The following is a 20,828-nucleotide window of genomic DNA, read 5'->3' as shown; positions in this document are numbered from 1 at the left end:
GTTAAGAATATAATATGATTATATTAATTAATTAATTAATTGTGCGGTTATGTGATAATTGGTCGAGTTTTTCTCTGGATTCGTGCGATAGTGGGAAGCTCGAATTCAGTTCTTGTAACTGAAGAATAAAATGAAAATTGTTTTCATTTTGCAAGACACGCATTAGAAAAATCGCTCACGGTGTGAAAGCATACAATCGCTTAGCGTTGAGAGCCTATACGATAGCGCCGTCTTCCTAAACGATCGCATACCCACGTACTAAACGATCGCTTACGTTTACTACACGATCGTTTAGCACGCCGAGTGGAACTAAACGATCACTTAGCTAAACTTACACGATCGTGTACCCCGACCTATACGACAAGCACCCAATTATACGATAGTCTTCTACTATCTTTGAATTGCTTGTTCGTTCTACACGATCACTTTTCCTCCTTCCCTCTACCAATTCCATTAAAGTCCACCCTTTGGATTCTCACTCCGAGAATACTGAAGGCTTTAAGTGGAAGATATATATATATATATAAATATATAATATATATATATATATATATATATATATATATATATATATATAATTCAAGTATTTTCTTAAATTGTAGGGTCCAATAGAGTATTTTTATTGGTTTTACAGCTTAATTTATTTAAATTTAGTTTGTTGGTCAAAAAGACATATTTTACCTCAAGATGTATGTATGAATTCCTTCTATTGAATAAACACTATCAATAAAACATGTTTGTATATTGTCTTCCTTCCGGGTTGTTAATTTTTTAATCCAAATTTCATTCTCTCTCTTGTTTATCTATATCTTTGGTCTCTTTCATTCCTATTTAATCTCTCTCTCTTTAAGTCGATTCATCTCATGTTTTGAAAGAGAATGAGTTAAAAAAAAATAAGGATGGAGTGCAAAAACCACCCATGAAATAGGGTGGTAGTTGCAATTGATCTTCAAACTTTTAATTGTAAAAATTGGGTTTTTAAACTTTTATAAGGCCACATTTACCCCACTGAAAATGTAATAGATCAATGAGAATAAAAAAAAAAGGGCCCATATGATTATTTCTTTATGTTGTTTATTGCATTTATACTGACACATGGGTCCACATCTAAATTTGTAATTAAATAACACAATCTGATAGATGAATAAAGAGTACTCAATCTGATTGCATCTGAAAATTACGTCTTATCGTTATCCATGAAAAGAATATGATTTTACACATATATTTTCTTTACTCATTGTTTAGTCGTTCAACATATGAAAATGATTCAGGTTTCTTCATTAAAAGAAAATAATTACAATAAAAAAAACATTTGGAACATACAAAGGTTAACATCTACTAAGAGAAAAAAACATGGAGATAAATAAAAAAAAAAAAACAACGTTAAATCTAGAAATTTTCAAAGTCAAAGGAAACATTCGATGTTCAATCAATTTTGCCGATTCTCTCTTTAGGAGATTCAAAGAAATCCACCTCATCCAAATTTGTCATAGGGATGGGTCAAATATGTCATTATCCCGCTATGCAAAATTTGCTTCCACATTTTTCTCTTTTTCCTTCAGGGATGTTTGATAGAGATCAACTAAGTGTTTTGACATTCAACAGGTACATGACCAATGTCCAATCATTCCGCATTGGAAGAATTTATTTTCAACACTTTTTGAACTCTTATCTTGTGGAGTTCTTCATTTGTGATCATCATTTTGTGTGGTTCTTTTAAAATTTGAATGATTAGAACAACCATCGTAAAAATAATAATTATTTCTTCCTCTGCCACAGTCACGACCACGACCTCGACCACAATTATTATTAAAATTCACAGCATTCACTTCAGGGAATGGTGTCGTCCCGGTTGGTCGAGATTCATGATTTTTCATTAATAACTCGTTATTTTGTTCGCCCACGAGAAGACATGAAATTAGTTCAGAATATTGTTTAAAACCTTTATCTCAATATTGTTGTTGCAAGAGCATATTCGAGGCATGAAATGTAGAAAATGTCTTCTCTAACATATCAGCATCAGTAATTTTCTCTCTGTATAACAATAGTTTCACACTGATTTTAAATAATGCAGAATTGTAATCATTTACTGATTTGAAATCTCGTAGCCTCAAGTGCATCCACTCATAATGAGCTTTAAGAAGAATAAACATTTTTTTTTTATGATCATACCTCTCTTTCAAATTTTTCTACAAAATACGAGGATCTTTTATTGTAAGATACTCTATTTTCAATCCCTCGTGGAGATGATGACGAAGGAAAATCATAACTTTTGCTTTGTCTTGACTGGATTTCGTATTTCCTTCTTTAATAGTCTCTCCAAGATTCATAGCATTCAGGTGGATTTCAGCATCAAATACCAATGACAAATAATTACTACCATTAATATCGAGGGCGAAAAATTCTAATTTTGTAAGATTTGTCCTGACACCACTAACATAAAATATTGTATTTATTAGAAATTTAGTAGATATTAAATATGCAAAATAAAGTCAAATTTATTAAATATAACGAAGAGAAAAATTGACATATCTTTAGGACCTACCTTTAGCATGAAAAACGATGGGAGTTCGTGCTGATAACGTATTGTGAATTTGAGGAGCACAACGAGAATACGGATATGGAGGAAATATAAGATAATAATAATATATAATAAAATAAATAAATATTAAGATAAATATAATATAATATATAAAATAAATAAAAACAAAAGGTAAATAAAATAACAAATGATGAATTTCTCCACTTTCTCCGAGGATTGATGATCATATGTATCCTTCAAAATTCCCCAAACGCCACTAAATTTAGCAAGTATTAGGTGGATTACATGGACAATGTGTAATCTTGACACACAAGCGGGTAATGATAATGTTGGGGTTGGTGCCCTAAAGTTTCGTGTCCTGTAGTTTGTAAACAGTTTGTACGAACGCTTGTGATGTATAATATATGATATTTTACTTCACTTCTTGATTTTACTCAGTTGTTTGTTTTATTTTCTTTACCACAAACCAATAAACCTAAAATCTTTGTTTGACTTTTGAGTCGTTCGTGAAGAAGATCGGAGCAAGCGTTGTAGTTCTTCGAGAAAGGAGGCGATCAAGGGTTGATCGCATCGTGCAGACAATGGGGAATGCAATCGCTGTTGATCGCATCGTGCAGACGATGGGTATGCGATCAAGGGTTGATCACATTGTGCAGACGATGGGGTACGCGATCGCTGATGATCGCATTGTGTAGACGATGGGATGCTCACATATCATTTAACGCGCGCGCGTACTAGACGATCGTTTTGGTCAGCAAGCTTCATCGCTTAGTAACTAACTAAACGGTCGCTTAGTAACGGAAGGTAAATTGTTTACCTATCGCAGCGTTAAGTGATCGCATAGAAGATCGTTGTGGTCAGCAAGCTTCATCACTTAGTAACTGATAGCTGACAGAAATGCACGTTATTACAGTGCAAAGATGTAAAACAATGTGGGAATGCGACGATAAAAACATACAAAATCATGTCCAAAGACGTTAAACTGAGAATATTGCGATCGCATGCACCCATCGCATAAAAGCAACTAATTTACTTATTTTATGCAGGAGAAATGCGTTGACACAAAGCAAATTGCGATCTAAGGAATTCGGCGACCGCACACATTAAAAGATTACGACCGCAAAGCCATGCGATCATATGCGCTCACGAGAATCTGCTCAAGAAGGTGGCCACATAAAGACGGTATATCAAGGTGGAAGAATAATAAATAATGATGGGACGAAAAGCTGATGACGATCGAATCCGAATTTAGTTGACAGGCCGTTAACGACACACTTAGCAAGTACATTCAACTTTTTGGTGACCATTAATCGGTGCATCAGGCAGAAGAATTAATTACTTCCCATCATTTCAATCATTAGAAGAAAAATCTTCTTCACCTTGAAGCTCTATAAATACCGAAGGCCACCATCGTTAAAGGGGTTCGTTCAAGTTTTGACACAGTTTTCCATATACATAGAAGATAGATCATACAAATACATAGCCGTTAGTCTGTAGTCGTTCATATACTTAGAAGGCGGAGGCGAGCGAAGAGAAGAAGACGCCGAGAGATCATTCTTGGGTAGCTCGAAAGAATGCCAAGAAGCATTGTATAAGAAGAGAGGGCCGACACTTACAAAAGCAAGGATATTCTTCTGAGCAAAATAAAGTAAAAAGACAGTGTAAAAGCCTTGAGAAGCAAGACATTGCTACCGAGCTTCTTATCCCTACTTTCCATTGTTGTTTTGTATTCTGACTTTATCTATAAAATGGAATTCTTATCTCTATATCTGTTCAATCTCTTCACATTTCGCATGAGTAGCTAAATTTTCGAATGGGTTGAGAAGCACTTAGCCAGCATGACCTAAGATCTTCACTTTATGCGATCATCTTGTCTTATGTATGCGTCCTTCACCCTTTAGAGATACTTGAGAGAGTAGTCTAAAGAAAGAATATAGACTTGAGAGAGTCAGGTTAGAATCTAGGCTTGAGAAAGAGTCAGATTAGAACCACATAAACAAGAGATATAGACTTAGAGATAAGTTCTGTTTGCTATTATACATCGCATGCACCCCAGAAATAGGATATGATAGTATGCGGTCACCTTGTGCATGTGTGTATCATTCATCACCGCATAGATAAGAATAGAGGCTTAGACATAAGTCCTATCGACATTATCGTATTCATAGCATGCGTCCTAGAAATAGGAACTATGGCATTTGCATTGAGAGATGACATGTTGTTGTGTGTGTGTATCATGATTGCATAACTTGTTAGCTAAATCACTTCTCAACCCGTTCCCCGCATACTCATTGTAACTTTCGCTGCCATCAACTCTTTACTCAATTTCGTCGCATAGAATTTATACTTAACAAAACACCAACCAAACTTATAAGTTTTTGCCACCACAAAGGAATCAAAATTTACCAACGCATAGTGTCTCAATAGTCCCTGTGTTTGACCCTGGACTTACCAGGAAACCTAGTAAGGTTTATACTTGGATTTCACTAGGAAAAATTGCATGTGCAATGCATAATTCACCACCGTAATTTCATACCATTATTTCATCACATTCACAATGCATCAGTAACTGACTAAACAATCCCTTAGTAACGTAAGGTAAATCGTTTACGTTTCATCGCGTTAAGTGATCACATAGACGATTGTTGTGGTCAGCAAACTTCATCACTTTGTAACTGACTAAATGATCGCTTAGTAATGCAAGGTAAATCGTTTACCTATCGCCGCATTATGTGATCGCATAGACGATCGTTTTGGTCAGCAAGCTTCATCGCTTAGTAATTGACTAAATGATCGCTTAGTAACGCAAGGTAAATTGTTTACCTGTCGCTGCATTAAGCGATCACATAGACGATCAGGCTTCGCAGCCTCATTGTCATCTATGTGATCGTTTAATTTTTCTTCTATCGTCTAGTGCGCGTTGGACGATAGCCTACCTACAACGTTTACTACACGATGGAGTCCTCTTGGCGGTTCAAGACCCGGTTTGCCTGTGAACCAATTTGCTCGATGAAAAATGTAATATATAGGGTTTTTTCATTCCGATTTTTGTTAAGACTCATCCCGGTCCATTAATCCTTTATTTGTTACATATGATGTATGTTTTTTAATATGTCATATGGTATGCACATATAGTAAATCCCACCTTAGATTATGCATTAGTCATGCATCATCTCTTTATTGTAATTGTTATAATTTAAAGAAGCATGTTTTAATTTACATAAGTGCTTGCTCATGCATCATATAATATAAGGGCTATATTTATGTATACTTTATTTATTTAACGTTATATTTATAAGCGTTATAAATACTTCGTTATGTGGGATGCGTGTTTCAGTTGTTTATTTTATAAATGGTTATAAAATGAAATTAGAACTAAAATAATTAACAAAAGATTAATATGTAGTAAGTCTATCTATAGTAGATCTTTTGTCGAAGGCGGGTTCTGTCTAGGCTGGGGTATTTAAGATGACGGCAACGAAACACCCTTACCTGGGAACCTACCTGGAAAGGTAATTTAGATAGATTTGCTGCATGCATGCAAATTAAGGCCAATCCATTAAAGAGTTTAATGTGACTACTTGGATTTGTTTTTTTTAAAACAAAAAAAATCAAAGACAAAAGTTGTTGTTTTAGCAAACTTAATAAATGACTTGGATCATCTAGTCGGATCGTCTAGGTTAATAAACCCCTAGGTAGAACATTTAGTAGGAGGTTCTTGGTGCATTTGATGCTTTATTTTCACCTCTCGCGTTTCTCCCTTATAGTCCACACCGTGAGATCTACCCTCAGGCTCGAGGCACCTTTGGCGTGTCCCCCTAACGGATGGTATTTGGGTAGGTCAAAAGGTGGATGGAGAGAGTGTTCATAGTAAGTGGAGCGGGAAGTGCGACAACATATCCCTCGGTCTCCCTCGTTGGATTGAATAAAGTTTCTGCGCATCGCCTCGTGGCACTCTGGGTGTGTCCCCCTGTAGGATGGTTGTTTTGGATTGAATAAAGTTTCTTTATTTGATCTCTTGTAAGAGGATAAAGTTACTTAGTCTCTTGTCCTAATCTGCTTTTTCCCCTACAGTGAGCGCATTAAGGCGGGACTCTGGGGCCGAAAACGAGGGGTTACACTTACGCAGGATTATTAAGGGTTAACTATTCTGGACCGAAAAAATGGTGGCTATTAGATTTAGCTCCAAGAGTTGGTTCTACCTAATGGTTGGGAATGTCTCATCCCAGTGAAGGGATATCTGATCACCCCACCGATGACGTTTGTCCTGCCTCGCTAGAGCATCATTGCAAAATAGAAGTCTTTTCACTTAGGGTTTTTGGAATCTGTTTTGCTAAAATTAATTGGTTAAAAAAATGTGGTTTTTGCAAAGTCTTGTAAAAGGTTATTCGTTTTTTTTCAGCAACAGTTTTTAATGGCATCGGCCACTACCAATTTACTTAGCACTGGAAAACTGAATGGCCAAAACTATTCAAGTTGGAAACATATGCTCACGACGATACTCATCATTAAGGATTCGAAGTTTGTCCTTACAGAGGAATGTCCTCCTATTCCACCTCAAGAAGCTACTCGAAATGTTCGGGTGGCGTATGAGCGTTGGACACGAGCAAATGAGAAGGCCCAAGCCTATATTCTGGGCAGTCTTAGTGACGTGTTGGCCAAGAAACACGAGTCCATGGCCTCAGCTCGTGAGATCATGAAGTCCCTGTGGCTCTGAAACACATCTTCAGCTCAAGCATGAGGCTCTGAAACACATCTTCAGCTCCAAAATGGAGGAAGGTACCTCTGTTTGTGAACACGTGCTGAATATGATGGTTCACTTTAACGTGGCGGAGATGAATGAGTCTAAAATCGATGGGGGCAATCAGGTTAGCATTATCCTGTATTCATTATCGGAGAGCTTCCTCCACTTTGTTAGCAATACGATTCTTAACAAAGTAAACTACTCCCTTACCACTCTCTTCAACAAGTTGCAGACTTACCAATCCTTGCTGAAAAGTAAGGAAAAAAAGGGAGGTGAGGAAAATGTTATCTCGTCCTCTAAAAAGTTCTATCGAGGTTCGACCTCAGGAACAAAATCTGCATCTTCAACTTCTAACACTGGAAAGGGGAAAAAGAAGAAGGATGGTAAAGGGAAAGGGAATGTGCCTGTTAACCCGCCACCTGTGGCCCAGAAGAAGCGTTCACCATCGGTTGAAAAAGGAAAATGTTTCCACTGTAACCAGAACGACACTAGAAGAGGAATTGTCCTTATTATATGAAGGAAAAGAAAGCTACCAAGGCTAAGGCGAAGGCAGACAAAGGTAAATATGATTTGCTTGTATTAGAAACTTGTTTAGTGGAAAATGATGATACTGCTTGGATAGTAGATTCGGGCGCCACTAATTATGTATGCTCTTCTTTTCAGGGGATTATATCTTGGCGACAGTTGGAGGCTGGTGAGATGACGATGCGAGTAGGCACCGGGCACGTTGTCTCAACTGTGGCAGCCACATCCAGTTTACTTTACAGAATAAGTTTCTTATATTAAAAGATGTCTTTGTAGTTCCTAAAGTAAAAAGGAACCTTATTTCTGTAAAGTGTCTATTACAATACAATTACACTATTTCTTTTAAATTGAATAAAGTGTTTATTCGTAAGGATGGCGTTGAAATTTGTATAGCTAAATGATAACGGGCAGAAATGCACGTTATCATAGTGCTAAGTTCTTAAACAATGTTGGATTGTGTTGATGAAATATGTTAAATTGCGTCCATTAAGCAGAAATTCTATAATATTGCGCTCGTATGCGTCTAACGCATTAGAACAGTTGATCTTTATATTTTTGTGCAGAATATGTATTACGCAATGCAAAGATTGCGATCATAGGAATTCATTGGTCGAGCGCAACTTCACCGCAAGGCTTTGTGTTGATCGTGCTCGCAAACGTTCACCCGAGAAGAATCACCGTAACTTGGTCAGCGCAATATGGTGGACGCATCCGGGTGGAAGGATAATTAAGAGCGATGGGACAGAAAGCTGATGACAGTCGAATCCAAATTAAGTTGACAGTCGATAACGGTCACAAAGTACATTCAGCTTTATCGGTGACAATTATTTGGCGCATCAGTCAAGAATTAAAGTATTCCCATCTGTACAACCAGGAGAGAGAAGTCGCCTTTCACCATGGATGCTCTATAAATACCAAGTGCATTCTTTAGAAAAAGGGATTCACCACTTTTACAATCTTTTGTTCCACAAGTTCACGCCTCTGTCCATAGTTTTCTTTCATTTTAAGGTGGATGAGAGGAAGAAAGTCATGCTGGTAGATCGTTCCGGTAAGCTTGGGAGAGCGCCGGAAGCTCTAAAGACAGAGAGAGGGGCGACGCCTGCGGAAGTGGGAACATATTTCGAATAGAATAGAGATTTCAGTGTAAAAAGCCTCGGTCAGCAAGGAATTGCTACAGACTCTCTACCTTACTTTCCATTGTCATTTTGTACTCAACTCATTTATGAAAATGGAATTTCCTTCTCTATATTTATTCATTATCTGTTATTTACGTATGAGTAGCTAAATTAGTTGAATGGGTTGAGAAGCATTTAGCTAGCACAACTAAGGAATCTTCATTCTTCGCCATTATCTTGTTTATGTATGCTTCATTCGTCCATTAGAGATACTCGGGAGGGTAGTCTAAGGACAGGATCTTGACTTGGGAAGGTCAGGTTAGAATCTAGGCTTGGAAGAACCATATTAGAATGCATAAACGAGAGATAGGCGCTTAGGAATGAGCACTATTTGTTATCAACGCATCACATGCATCTTAGAGATAAGATATGATTATATGCGGTCACCTTGCTTTCATGCATTTTGCATCAATGCATAGGACAAGAGTAGAGACTTAGGGATAGGCTCTATGGACACTTTGCATTCAACACATGCATCCTAGACTTAGGAGCATCGCATTTACATTGGAAAATGACTTGCTATGCATGGTTGTAACATGATCGTATAGTCGGATGCATTCCCGAGTAACGCTAGCTAAAGATCTTCTCAACCCGTTCATCGCATACTCATTGCATCTATCAACGCAACTCTCTTTCTCAAATCTGCCACTTTTATTTATCTTTTTCTCATCAACGCAAACTACAACCTAAACACTTTATTTATTTATCCGGCTACCGCAAAGTCTTTATACAAATTACTAATGCAAACTATTTTCACAAGTCCCTATGTTCGACCCTGAACTTACTGGGAAACTCAGAGGAATTTACACTTGAATTCCGCTGGGGAAACTTGAGTGCACAACGCAAATCCATCAACGCATATCATCCATATTTCCACTTCATAATAACAAGCATCAAGTTTTTGGCGCCTTTTCCGGGGACTTCGGAAAAATAGTTTGTTAAAGGTAATTTTTTTTTATTTCTTTGCAGACTTTCAATCTCTGGCGAATTACAACCTAGAGATTTAGAGGACTTTTAGGAGAAGATTGAGAGACCGCCAACAGCAACCACAATCCGACAAAGAAGAGATGGCGAAGTAGCCTGGAAATGGAGCACTAAATGATAATAATGTCATGGCGAATCTGATTCTATTAGCAAAAGATTGCAATAGGCCCATTAGGGACAATGCATCGCCAAACCTCTATGATTTCTCTCTGGGAATCATGAGGCCTGCCTTCGATGGAAGCAGATTCGAAATGAAACCGGGATGTTGCAGATGATCCAGACTATAAGTCAATTCGGAGGAAGGCATGGCGAGGACCCGTACGCTAACCTCCGAAGTTTTATCGAAATCTACAATACTTTTGTGTTCCCGAATATCTCTACTGAAGAAGTTCGACTAACGTTGTTCTCATTTTCTCTCTGTGGTCAGGCTAGGAAATGGGCATATTCGCTCGAACCAGGAGAGATTACTTCTTGGGAGCAAGTAGTGGAAAAATTTATGAAGAAGTATTTTCCACCTACCAAGAATGCAAGAAGGAAGCTTATTACAAATTTTGAACAAGATATGGACAAATCGCTCAGCGATGCTTGGGCGAGGTTTAAAAGATTGGTCCGGGATTGTCCGCATAATGGGTTACCAGACTACCTTCAAATGGAGATTTTCTATTATGGTTTGAATCCCACTTCGTAGACTGCTGCCAATACGGTAGCCGCTGGTGGTCTGCTTGATAAGACTTACGATGAGGCAAAGAATATCCTGGATTGCATCTCTAAGAACCATGAAGACTGGAGAGAGAGTGACCAGAGATTGAGACTTAAAGAATCTGATGCAAACAACGGTGCTATTGTTTCACTACAAAACCAAATGACCGCAATGATGAATTTTATCCAAGGAATGGCGGTCAGCAGCCCAACACCGCAAGGTGGGCAAATCAACGCAATCAGTCAAAACATCGCAAGGTGTGCGACTTGCGGTGATGGGCATGCGATAAAAGATTGCCCGCAAAATCCACAATCTGTATACTTTGTGAAAAATAATCCTTTTTCAAACACTTACAACCCCGGGTGGAGAAACCACCCCAATTTTGCTTGGAAGAATCAACAACAAAATTTTCAACCTGTGACGCAAAAAAAAAAGGGCCACCAGGATTCTTCCAACGCAACAACGGTTAACAGAGCAACCAAGCAAGTAGCTCATAACAACCAACACAGTCCTCTTCCTTGGAAAGCCTATTGAAGTAATATATAGAGAAAAACGAGACAGTGCTTCAAAGTCAGGCTACGTCCATTCGCAACCTCAAATTGCAAATGGGCCAGATTGCGAGTGAGCTGAAAAGTAAACTGCAAGGGGTGCCGCCAAGTTCAACCGAACTTCCACGCAACCCGAGGGGATCAGGTAAAGAGAATGTCAGGTTGTGACATTACGCAGTGGGAAGACTGTGGAGGGAGAAAAGAAGGAGCATAGTAGAACAAATTCCATCACAACTGAGCCTGAGATTGCGGTAATGCAAGAAGAAGAAAGAGAAAATGAAGCAGTAGAACCTGAGGTTGGTCGACCTTGAAACCAAATGAAACGAGGACCATGAAAGTTCAGTTACCACCCTTCCCTCAGAGACTAAGGAAGAAGAAAAACGAAGAGGTACAGTACCAACGCTTCTTATCTATGTTAAAGCAATTACATGTTAACATTCCTTTCAGTGAAGCGATTAAGGAAATGCCTGCCTATGCCAAGTTTCTGAAGGACATGGTAACTAAGAAGAGGGTCGCTGGAAAATTTGCCACGGTGGCATTAACGCAAAGTTCCAAATCAATTATCCCACCGAAGATGAGCGATCTTGGGAGCTTTACTATTCCTTGCTTCATAGGAGAACTCTATATTAAGCAAGCCCCGTGTGACTTGGGGGCTAGCATAAATTTTATGTCGCTGTCAATTTTTAGACAATTAAATGTGAGGCAACTTGTGCCCACATCAATGATTCTCCAATTGGCTAATAGATCTCTGGTTCATCTAGAAGGTAAGGTGAAGGATGTGCTGATCACGATTGATAAATTTATTTTGCCAACTGACTTCATCATTTTAGACTACGAGGCCGACAAAGATGTGCCCATCATTTTGGGACGACCTTTTCTATCAACGGGTCGTGCTCAAATTGATGTGCATAAAGGAGAAATCACTTTGAGTATAAACGGACAGAAGCTCAAATTTAATATAATTCGTGCCATGAAATTTTCAGATGAAGAAGACCTGTAAGACTCTGATGATGACCTGAATTTGATTGAAGAAGAAAAGTCTGATGAAGAGTGTGAAGAAGAGGATGCCAACGCATCCGTTGCTGCCTGCAATGCGATCGTAGCAAAAACAAACAAAGAAGAATAAATGATCGCAACGCAAGTAGTAGAGCCAAAGGAAGAACAAAAAACAACGCAACCTTCCCTGGTGGAACCATCAATACTTGAACTAAAGACCCTACCAAACCATCTGAAGTACGTATTTTTGGGGTAGAATGAGAAGCTGCCAGTTATTATCTCCTCTGCACTCAATGAAGATCAGAAGAATGCGTTGATGAGCATTCTCAAGAAACATGTGCGAGCAATCGGCTGGACGCTCGCTGACATCAAAGGAATTAGCCCCGTGTACTTCATATACCATATTCGTCTTGAGGTCGACCACAAAGCAACAATTGAACATCAACGCAGACTCAACCCTGCGATGAAGAAGGTCGTAAAAAAGGAGATTATCAAATGCCTAGATGCGGGCATTATCTATCTCATAGCAGATAGCATGTGGGTTAGCCCCGTGCAATGTGTGCTGAAGAAGGGAGGAATGACGGTAGTTTCAAATGAGAACAACGAATTAATACCGCAAAGGACCATCGTTGGATGGCGCATATGCATGGACTACCATAAACTGAATGCGGCCACAAAGAAATATCATTTCCCTCTGCCATTCATTTATCAAATGCTAGACCGACTAGCAGGGAATGATTTTTACTGCTTCTTGGACGGGTATTCCGGATACAATCAAATCATGATAGCTCTTGAAGATCAAGACAAGACCACATTCACCTGCCCATATGTGACCTTTACTTTTCACCGTATGCCATTTGGCCTCTGCAATGTGCCGAGTACGTTCCAAAGGTGCATGATGGCAATAATTTTAGATTATCTCGAGGATTCAGTAGAAATATTTATGGATGACTTCTTTGTTTATGGGAACACTTATGAGGTTTGCCTAGCCAACTTAGAAATTTTTTTGAAGAGATGTGAAGAGACGAACCTGGTGCTCAACTGGAAAAAATGTCATTTCATGGTCAAGGAGGGTATAGTGTTGGAACATAAAGTCTCCCGGGATGGGTTGGAGGTGGACAAAGCAAAGGTCGACGCAACTTAAAAGCTTCCACCTCCAACCAGCGTGAAGGCTGTGCGAAGCTTCTTGGGGCATGCTGGATTTTATAGACGATTTATCAAGGACTTTTCTAAGATTGCACGACCACTGAGTGCGTTACTAGAGGTTGACAGAAAGTTTGAGTTCGACAACAACTGCCTCAACGCATTCAGAGTTTTAAAAGATGCGTTGATTACGGCACCCATACTGATTACGTCGGATAGGACATTGCCATTTGAAATCATGTGTGATGCAAGCAGGTATGCGATGAGAGCAGCTTTAGCGCAAAAGAGAAAAACAATTTTGCATTCCATCGCATATGCAAGTAAGACACTGAACCCTGCGCAAACAAATTATACCACTACAGAGAAAGAACTCCTGGCTGTGATCTTTTCGTTGGAAAAATTTTGGGCATATCTGTTGGGAACCAAGGTACTCATCCACACTGATCACTCGGCAATCAAATATATAATGAAAAAGAAGGACGCAAAGCCGAGGTTGATCAAATGGGTTTTTCTCCTTCAAGAATTTGATATCAAAATAATTTACCGGAAGGGGACAGAGAATCAGATTGCGGATCATTTGTCTAGAATGGAGAATCCTAAATTGACAGCAATGAGATTGATGTGAGTGTCGTGTTCCCGGATGAGCAGCTGTTCCATATAGAACAATTGCCCTGGTATGCGGACATCGTTATTTGTTCTGAAGATTACACCTACCACCAACAGAAGAAGCTTAAGCACGAATGCAAACATTATTATTGGGATAAGCCAAATCAGTATAGGAGAGGTGCAGACCAAATTATTTGGTTATGCATACCAAATGTTGCTCAACAACGCATATTGTCACAATGCCACGACTCACCATATGGTGGGCACTTTGGAGGGCAACGCACTACAACCAAAGTTTTGCAAAGTGGATTCTTTTAGCCCACATTATTCAAGGATGCCGCTGACTACGCAATGAAATGTGATCGATGTCAACGCACAAGCAACATTTCATGAAAGAACACAATGTCAATAAACACTATCTTGGAGCCGGAATTATTCGATGTATGAGGGATTGATTTCATGGGGCCATTCCCTCATTCGCATGGCAAACATTACATCTTATTGGCCGTCGATTATGTCTCCAAGTGGGTAGAGGTAATAGCATGTGCCGCAAGTGATGCGGCGGTAGTCTCCCAGTGTCACACCCCGCACCAGATTACCCTCCTAACCTGGATGGAATGGTGACTGCAGCAGTTACCAACCCTTTTACTGGCACTTACTGCCTATCTTACCTGTTAAATAATACCCAAACCCTGAATACATACAATTTAACTCAAAACTTACCACATTTACATTACAGGGTTTCGTAGCACTGTTCATACATGGATATTACAATCTAGTGAGCCCTATCAAGAATACTTGTCACTAGATAGACACATGTGTACTAACTAATACAGGTCTTCAATTATGCTTCTTTCAATCTGCTTCTTTGAGTGGCAGAGCAGCAGCAGAATAGTCCTTTGGGAACTGACCGCTACCTGAAAAAAAACATTCGAAAACGTGAGCTAGAAGCTCAGTGAGTGACTTAATAAAAATATAAATCTCATGCTTAAAACTGAAAGCTTGAGAACATAATATTGAAACTAGAGTATACCAAGCAAACGTGTACATAAAACTTTTAAAACCACCATTAACATCATTATTCCTCAGTTGAAAACGAGCATACATCGTTCTAGCTCCCAACGTCTGTTATCGGCTAAGAGACCCATACCTCGGCCTCTCATTCAGACCTGTCTACATGCTCATGGAGTCTTCTATGTACTGTCAATACCTTAGGTACATTTATTCAGATTCCTTCCTTACCTTTGGTATCCAGCTCACTCAAGCTATCAAGTTCTTGAAAAGCATTTAAAGAATAGTTCTCAAATATAGCATAGAAAACTCTTTAGGTTACCTTCCCTATCTTCAGTATCCCTTTCAGTATATTTAGGAATACTAACGCATGTACTTTGACAATCTTAGGTATTTAAAGCATAGTACATCAAGCTTCATACGACCTTAGCTTTAACCCTAACACATGCTTCATACTTTGTGAAATAAATTGGCTTAAAACATATTGAACTAGCTTGTAAAACCACTAGCATGCGTTAGACATGGAAAACATACTTGAAAAACTCATACATTAATAAACATCATGCGTTGATAAACATTCATAAGCATTAGAATTTCAAAATATCCTTCTAGCCTAGGAGAATATACGACTGCCTTATCCTTAGTTGAGAGTGAACTACTAGTTCTAACCCTCAACGTCAATCTTAGTCGGGGAGAACTCCTTTTGCTCAGTCCCTCGACATTGTATTACCTAAGTGCACGTGGTTATAATTGAGTACTGTCATACCTTATGTACCTGACTAGGATACCTTCTCATTGTCCTTCAGTATCCTTAGGTACTTGACTAGGATACCTTTTATTGTCCTTCAGTATCCTTAGGTACTTGACTAGGATACCTTTTTATTGTCCTTCAGTATCCTTAGGTACTTCTGCTCAGAAACCTTCTCAAACATCCTTCAGTATTGAGCTGCTAAAATACCTTCTCAAATGTCCTTCAATATCAAATTGGTTCGGTACCTTCTCGAATGTCCTTCGGTACCAAGTTGGTCAGTTACCTTCTCAAATGTCCTTCGGTATCTGGTTGAGCAGATACCTTTTCAAATGTCCTTCGGTATCGTGTTTTAAGTAAAACTAGTCATAAACATTTAGTTGAACACTAAGGCGTAGTGCTCAAATCATCATACTAGTTCATCATAAAAATTGAGTTACTTAAACATGCTGAAAGTATTTGAACAAGATAACATATTTAAAACATATCAATTCCATGGAAAACATGCTTTACTTAGCATGAGAAACAGTTTCACAAATACGTTGCTTGACACTTCATTTAAACACTTAGCATGAAAAATAACTTCAAGGAAATCATAGTTTCTAAATCATTAAAACATCAATTCATCACAAAGTCATTCACAGCTTGTTGGCCTCTTAATGTGTTATACGCCTCTTCTAGCTCTTCTTGGCCTGAAAGAACATAATTTCCGGTTAAACTATTTAGAATTCTTAACAAAATACCTCAAATAGTTCATTTACTAATGAAAATTTTATCAACAAAATGAGCATTACTAACGACATAATCGTCATGAGCGAGATCACCCACATGAGTGAGATCATCCTTTTGAGCGAGATTTACCATTCCCAGTGAGATTTGGCACTTTCCAGTGAGATTTAGCGCAAAACTAGCGAGATTCAGTGCAAAACCAACGAGATTTTCATCCCTAGCGAGATCCACCTCTTGCTCTCGCTCTCGCTCACTCTCGCTTTTGAGCTGCCTGCTTAATCCTCCTAAGCAGCTGTCTGCTTATGCACAAATTCTCTGTTTTAGCTTCAATAATTCATAACTCGAAATCCAGAACTCTTTTCAAGAAACTTCCTTCTACAAACTTGGCCCCAATTCAAGCAGCTGCCTACTTGTTCAACAATTTCCAGTTCAAAGTTCAAAAATATATAACTCAATTTCCAGGCCTTATCTTAAAAAGTTTCATTCTACAAAGTTGTTTATAACTGAGTTAACAATATTACCTCAAATATTTAGCTCAAAACGCTTCGTAATTCGTCCTAGAGCTTCAATTTTTCAATGATGGCCTAGATTCATCCAAGAAACGAACCCTTTGTCTTCATTTTGCCTCTCCGGCCTTATTCCGGCGAGTTTTCCTTCTAGCAGCTCAGCCACAGAAAATAGACTCATAGATCTTTCGATTGCCACTAGAATTACACAAATAGCCTTAGTAATTTGTCCAAAACCGACCCAATGAATTTGACCTTTTTGCTTATATTACCGCCCAAAATCTAGCATACACCCTCCTTGTGCCATCTGGCCCATTATTGGTGATGAAGGGCTAGGATTTACCAAATTTCCTTTTGCTAACTTCATTCACAATATTACTTTAGCACTACACCTCATTAGATGGCATGGTCTCATTCATATGCTTATTATGCATTCCATCATCAAGCATGACCTTCCTTAGCCTAGCCGAGTTTTGCCCTACTTTTACACTTAGCTACCCAAGAGCCTATGTCTTCTTGCTTCCATCTTCTACCCTTCCTAAGACATGGCTTCATTTAGCTCATTAGAAGACATCATATTACTTACTCTTACTTGAAGTAATTAGGATTCGGGTTTTACACCCAGTTCCTGAAGAAAAATATTTTCACTCGTTTTGGCACTCCTCCTGCCATCATAAGTGATGAAGGATCACACTTTGTCAATCACAATATCAAGGAGTTGTTGCGCAAGTACAACATCCTCCACAAGGTGGCCATCGCATACCATCCGCAAACGAATGGTCAGGCTGAAGTGTCAAATCGAGAAATTAAGTTGATACTTGAGAAGGTGGTAAAGCCTTCGCGGAAAGATTGGGCAATGAAGCTTGATGATGCGTTGTGGGCATACCAGACCGCATTCAAAACACCAATAGGTATGTCCCCCTATGCGTTGGGATTTGGCAAGGCGTTCATTTTCCTTTGGAGCTGGAGTATAAGGCATTGTGGGCGGTCAAGAAGCTAAATTTTGATTTAAGGAAAGCAGGGGAAGCGCGAAATATGCAGCTGGTCGAGTTAAAAGAATAGAGGATCAACGCATATGAAAATGCAAAGATTTATAAGGAGTGCACCAAGCGCTGGCATGACAAACGCATATGCACTAGAAACCTCCAAGTCGGGCAAAAGGTCTTACTCTTCAATTCAAGATTGCAGCTCTTTTTGGGAAAATTAAAATCACGCTGATCTGATCCCTTCACCATTAAATAAATATTTCCACATGGTGCAGTGGAACTAATCACTGAGGATGGTAGTCGAACATTCAAGGTTAATGGACAGCGGGTCAAGGCATATGGCGGAGGTGATTTCCAACCAGAAACAGCCTCCACAAAGTTGAAAAATCTGGACTACCCCATACATCATTCTTGAACTCTTATCCCTTCATCATTTTACTTTTATTTAAGATATCTGCATCTTACTCATTTTTATTTGTTATAAAAAAAAACTTGTTGTTTTGTTTTAAAATCATTTGACCCTCTCTTTGTCTGTTTACAATGATTAAGGCATAGGATTGCGGAGATGTTACCAAAAAAAGCAAATGATCTCACTCCATCACTGCAATCCACCGAAGAAAAGATCTCCGCAAGGATGGATGCATCAATACACAATGCGAGCGATAGAGCAAAATTTGGGGGTGTACTCTTCCTTATCTTTATTTCAAATTTTGATCTATCACATTGCATTTTACTTTTCAAAGTTTTATCACCACAATCATTTGACCAGTAGATAAATTTAGTAGTTCACCGCATTCTGTTTCTTTGCCAAGTATGATTTCAATGATGAAAAATATGCTTCTATCTCTTTCGTATATATTAGAGTCAACTTAGTCTTAAGATAGCCACCTCATGAAATATTTCTAGAAGTTAGGGGTTTGCTAGCTTTCTTTCAAACTCCCTTTACAATGCATTATATTAACATCTCATGACTTATTTTAATCTTTTGGCAATGGGGAAATTAATGCATTTTAAATTTGGGGGTGGGGTATTTGTTTCCGACCTTGCTTCTATTTCTACAAAAAAAAAAAAAATAATAATAATAACTCCACTGTCAATGCAATGGGAAACCCATGTTGATAAGAGTTAAGTTGTAAAAGGCACTTACCCGTAGTTGGATGTCCGCATGACACACGTGGAGGCAAGCCAAAACGAAAGTAAGTCACCAGGATTAACGCATAAATCAATGACCGCAACTCCATTGCCAAATCGATATGAGTTTAGTCTGAGAAAGAGTGCATTGCTCATAGTTGGATGTCCGCATGACACCCGTGGGGGCAAGCCAAAATGAAAGTAAAGTACTCGGATCAGCGCAAGGTTAGAAAAAAAATAGCAATGAAGAAAAATTTTGTGCAAGGATAAAATCATTTGACACCCCGGAAGAAAATTTTGTTTTTGAAATAAATCATGCGATGTTCCGGAATTGAGTAAAGTCCTTTTGAAAGTTAAGCTTGCAGTCCCTAGGTCTTAGAAATATTTTAGGAAGAGACCTGAATAAGACGTAAGGAAATTCTGGTATATAGGATTTGAGCGAAGTATTCTTGAGAAATCTAGGAAAAGAACTTTGCGGTTGACTTGTTAAAGGAATCTTTAGCTTGTGCCATTGTTTAAATTTGGGGGTGTGATAACAGATAGAAATGCACGTTATCATAGTGCTAAGTTCTTAAACAATGTTGGATTACATTGATGAAATATGTTAACTTGCGTCCATTAAGCATAAATTCTATAATATTGCGGTTGCATACGTCCAACGCATTAGAACAGTTGATCTTTATATTTTTGTGCAGAATATGCGTTAACGCAATGCAAAAATTGCGATCATAGGAATTCATTGGTCGAGCGCAACTTCATCGCAAGACTTTGCGTTGATTGTGCTCGCATATGTTCACCCGAGAAGAATCTCCGCAACTTGTTCAGCGCAATATGGTCGGCGCATCCGGGTGAATGGATAATTAAGAGCAATGAGAGAGAAAGTTGATGACAGTCGAATCCAAATTAAGTTGACAACCGATAATGGTCACAAAGTACATTCAGCTTTATCGGTGACAATTACCCGACGCATCAGTCAAGAATTAAAGTTGTCCCATCTGTACAACCAGGAGAGAGAAGCCGTCTTTCACCAAGTATGCTCTATAAATATCAAGTGCATTCTTCAGAAAAGAGGTTTACCACTTTTACAATCTTTTGTTCCACAAGTTCACGCCTCTGTCCATAGTTTTCTTTCATTTTAAGGTGGATGCGAGAAAGAAAGTCGTGCCGGTAGATTGTTCCAGTAAGCTTTGGAGAGCGCCGGAAGCTCCAAAGACAGAGAGAGGGCCGATGCCTGCGGAAGCGGGAACATCTTTAGAACAGAATAGAGATTTCAGTGTAAAAAGCCTCGGTCAACAAGGAATTGCTACCAGGTTTTCTACCTTACTTTCCATTGTCATTTTGTACTCAACTCATTTATCAAAATGGAATTTTCTTCTCTTTATTTGTTCACTCTCTGTTATTCACGCATGAGTAGCTAAATTAGTTGAATGAGTTGAGAAGCATTTAGCTAGCACAACTAGGGAATCTTCATTCTTCGCGATTATCTTGTTTATGTATGCTTCATTCGTCCATTAGAGATAGTCGAGAGGGTAGTCTAAGGACAGAATCTAGATTGGGAAGGTCAGGTTAGAATCTAGGCTTGGAAGAACTAGATTAGAACGCATAAACAAGAGATAGGCGCTTAGGAATGAGCACTATTTGTTATCAACGCATCGCATGCATCTTAGAGATAAGATATGATTGTATGTGGTCACCTTACTTTCATGCATTTTGCATCAACGCATAGGACAAGAGTAGAGACTTAGAGATAGGCT

At 38.7% G+C, this 20,828-nt stretch overlaps 1 pseudogene; it reads right to left on the bottom strand.

Moving 5' to 3' along the window:
• Nucleotides 1–1,155: 1,155 nt before the first annotated feature.
• Nucleotides 1,156–17,138, bottom strand: LOC150035132 (uncharacterized; annotated as a pseudogene).
• Nucleotides 17,139–20,828: the final 3,690 nt, after the last annotated feature.

The sequence above is a fragment of the Benincasa hispida genome, chromosome 7 (genome assembly GCF_027475165.1).
Source record: "Benincasa hispida cultivar pf3 chromosome 7, pf3_genome.v1.1, whole genome shotgun sequence".
NCBI lineage: Eukaryota > Viridiplantae > Streptophyta > Magnoliopsida > Cucurbitales > Cucurbitaceae > Benincasa > Benincasa hispida.
This window is presented reverse-complemented; position numbering and strand designations above follow the sequence as displayed.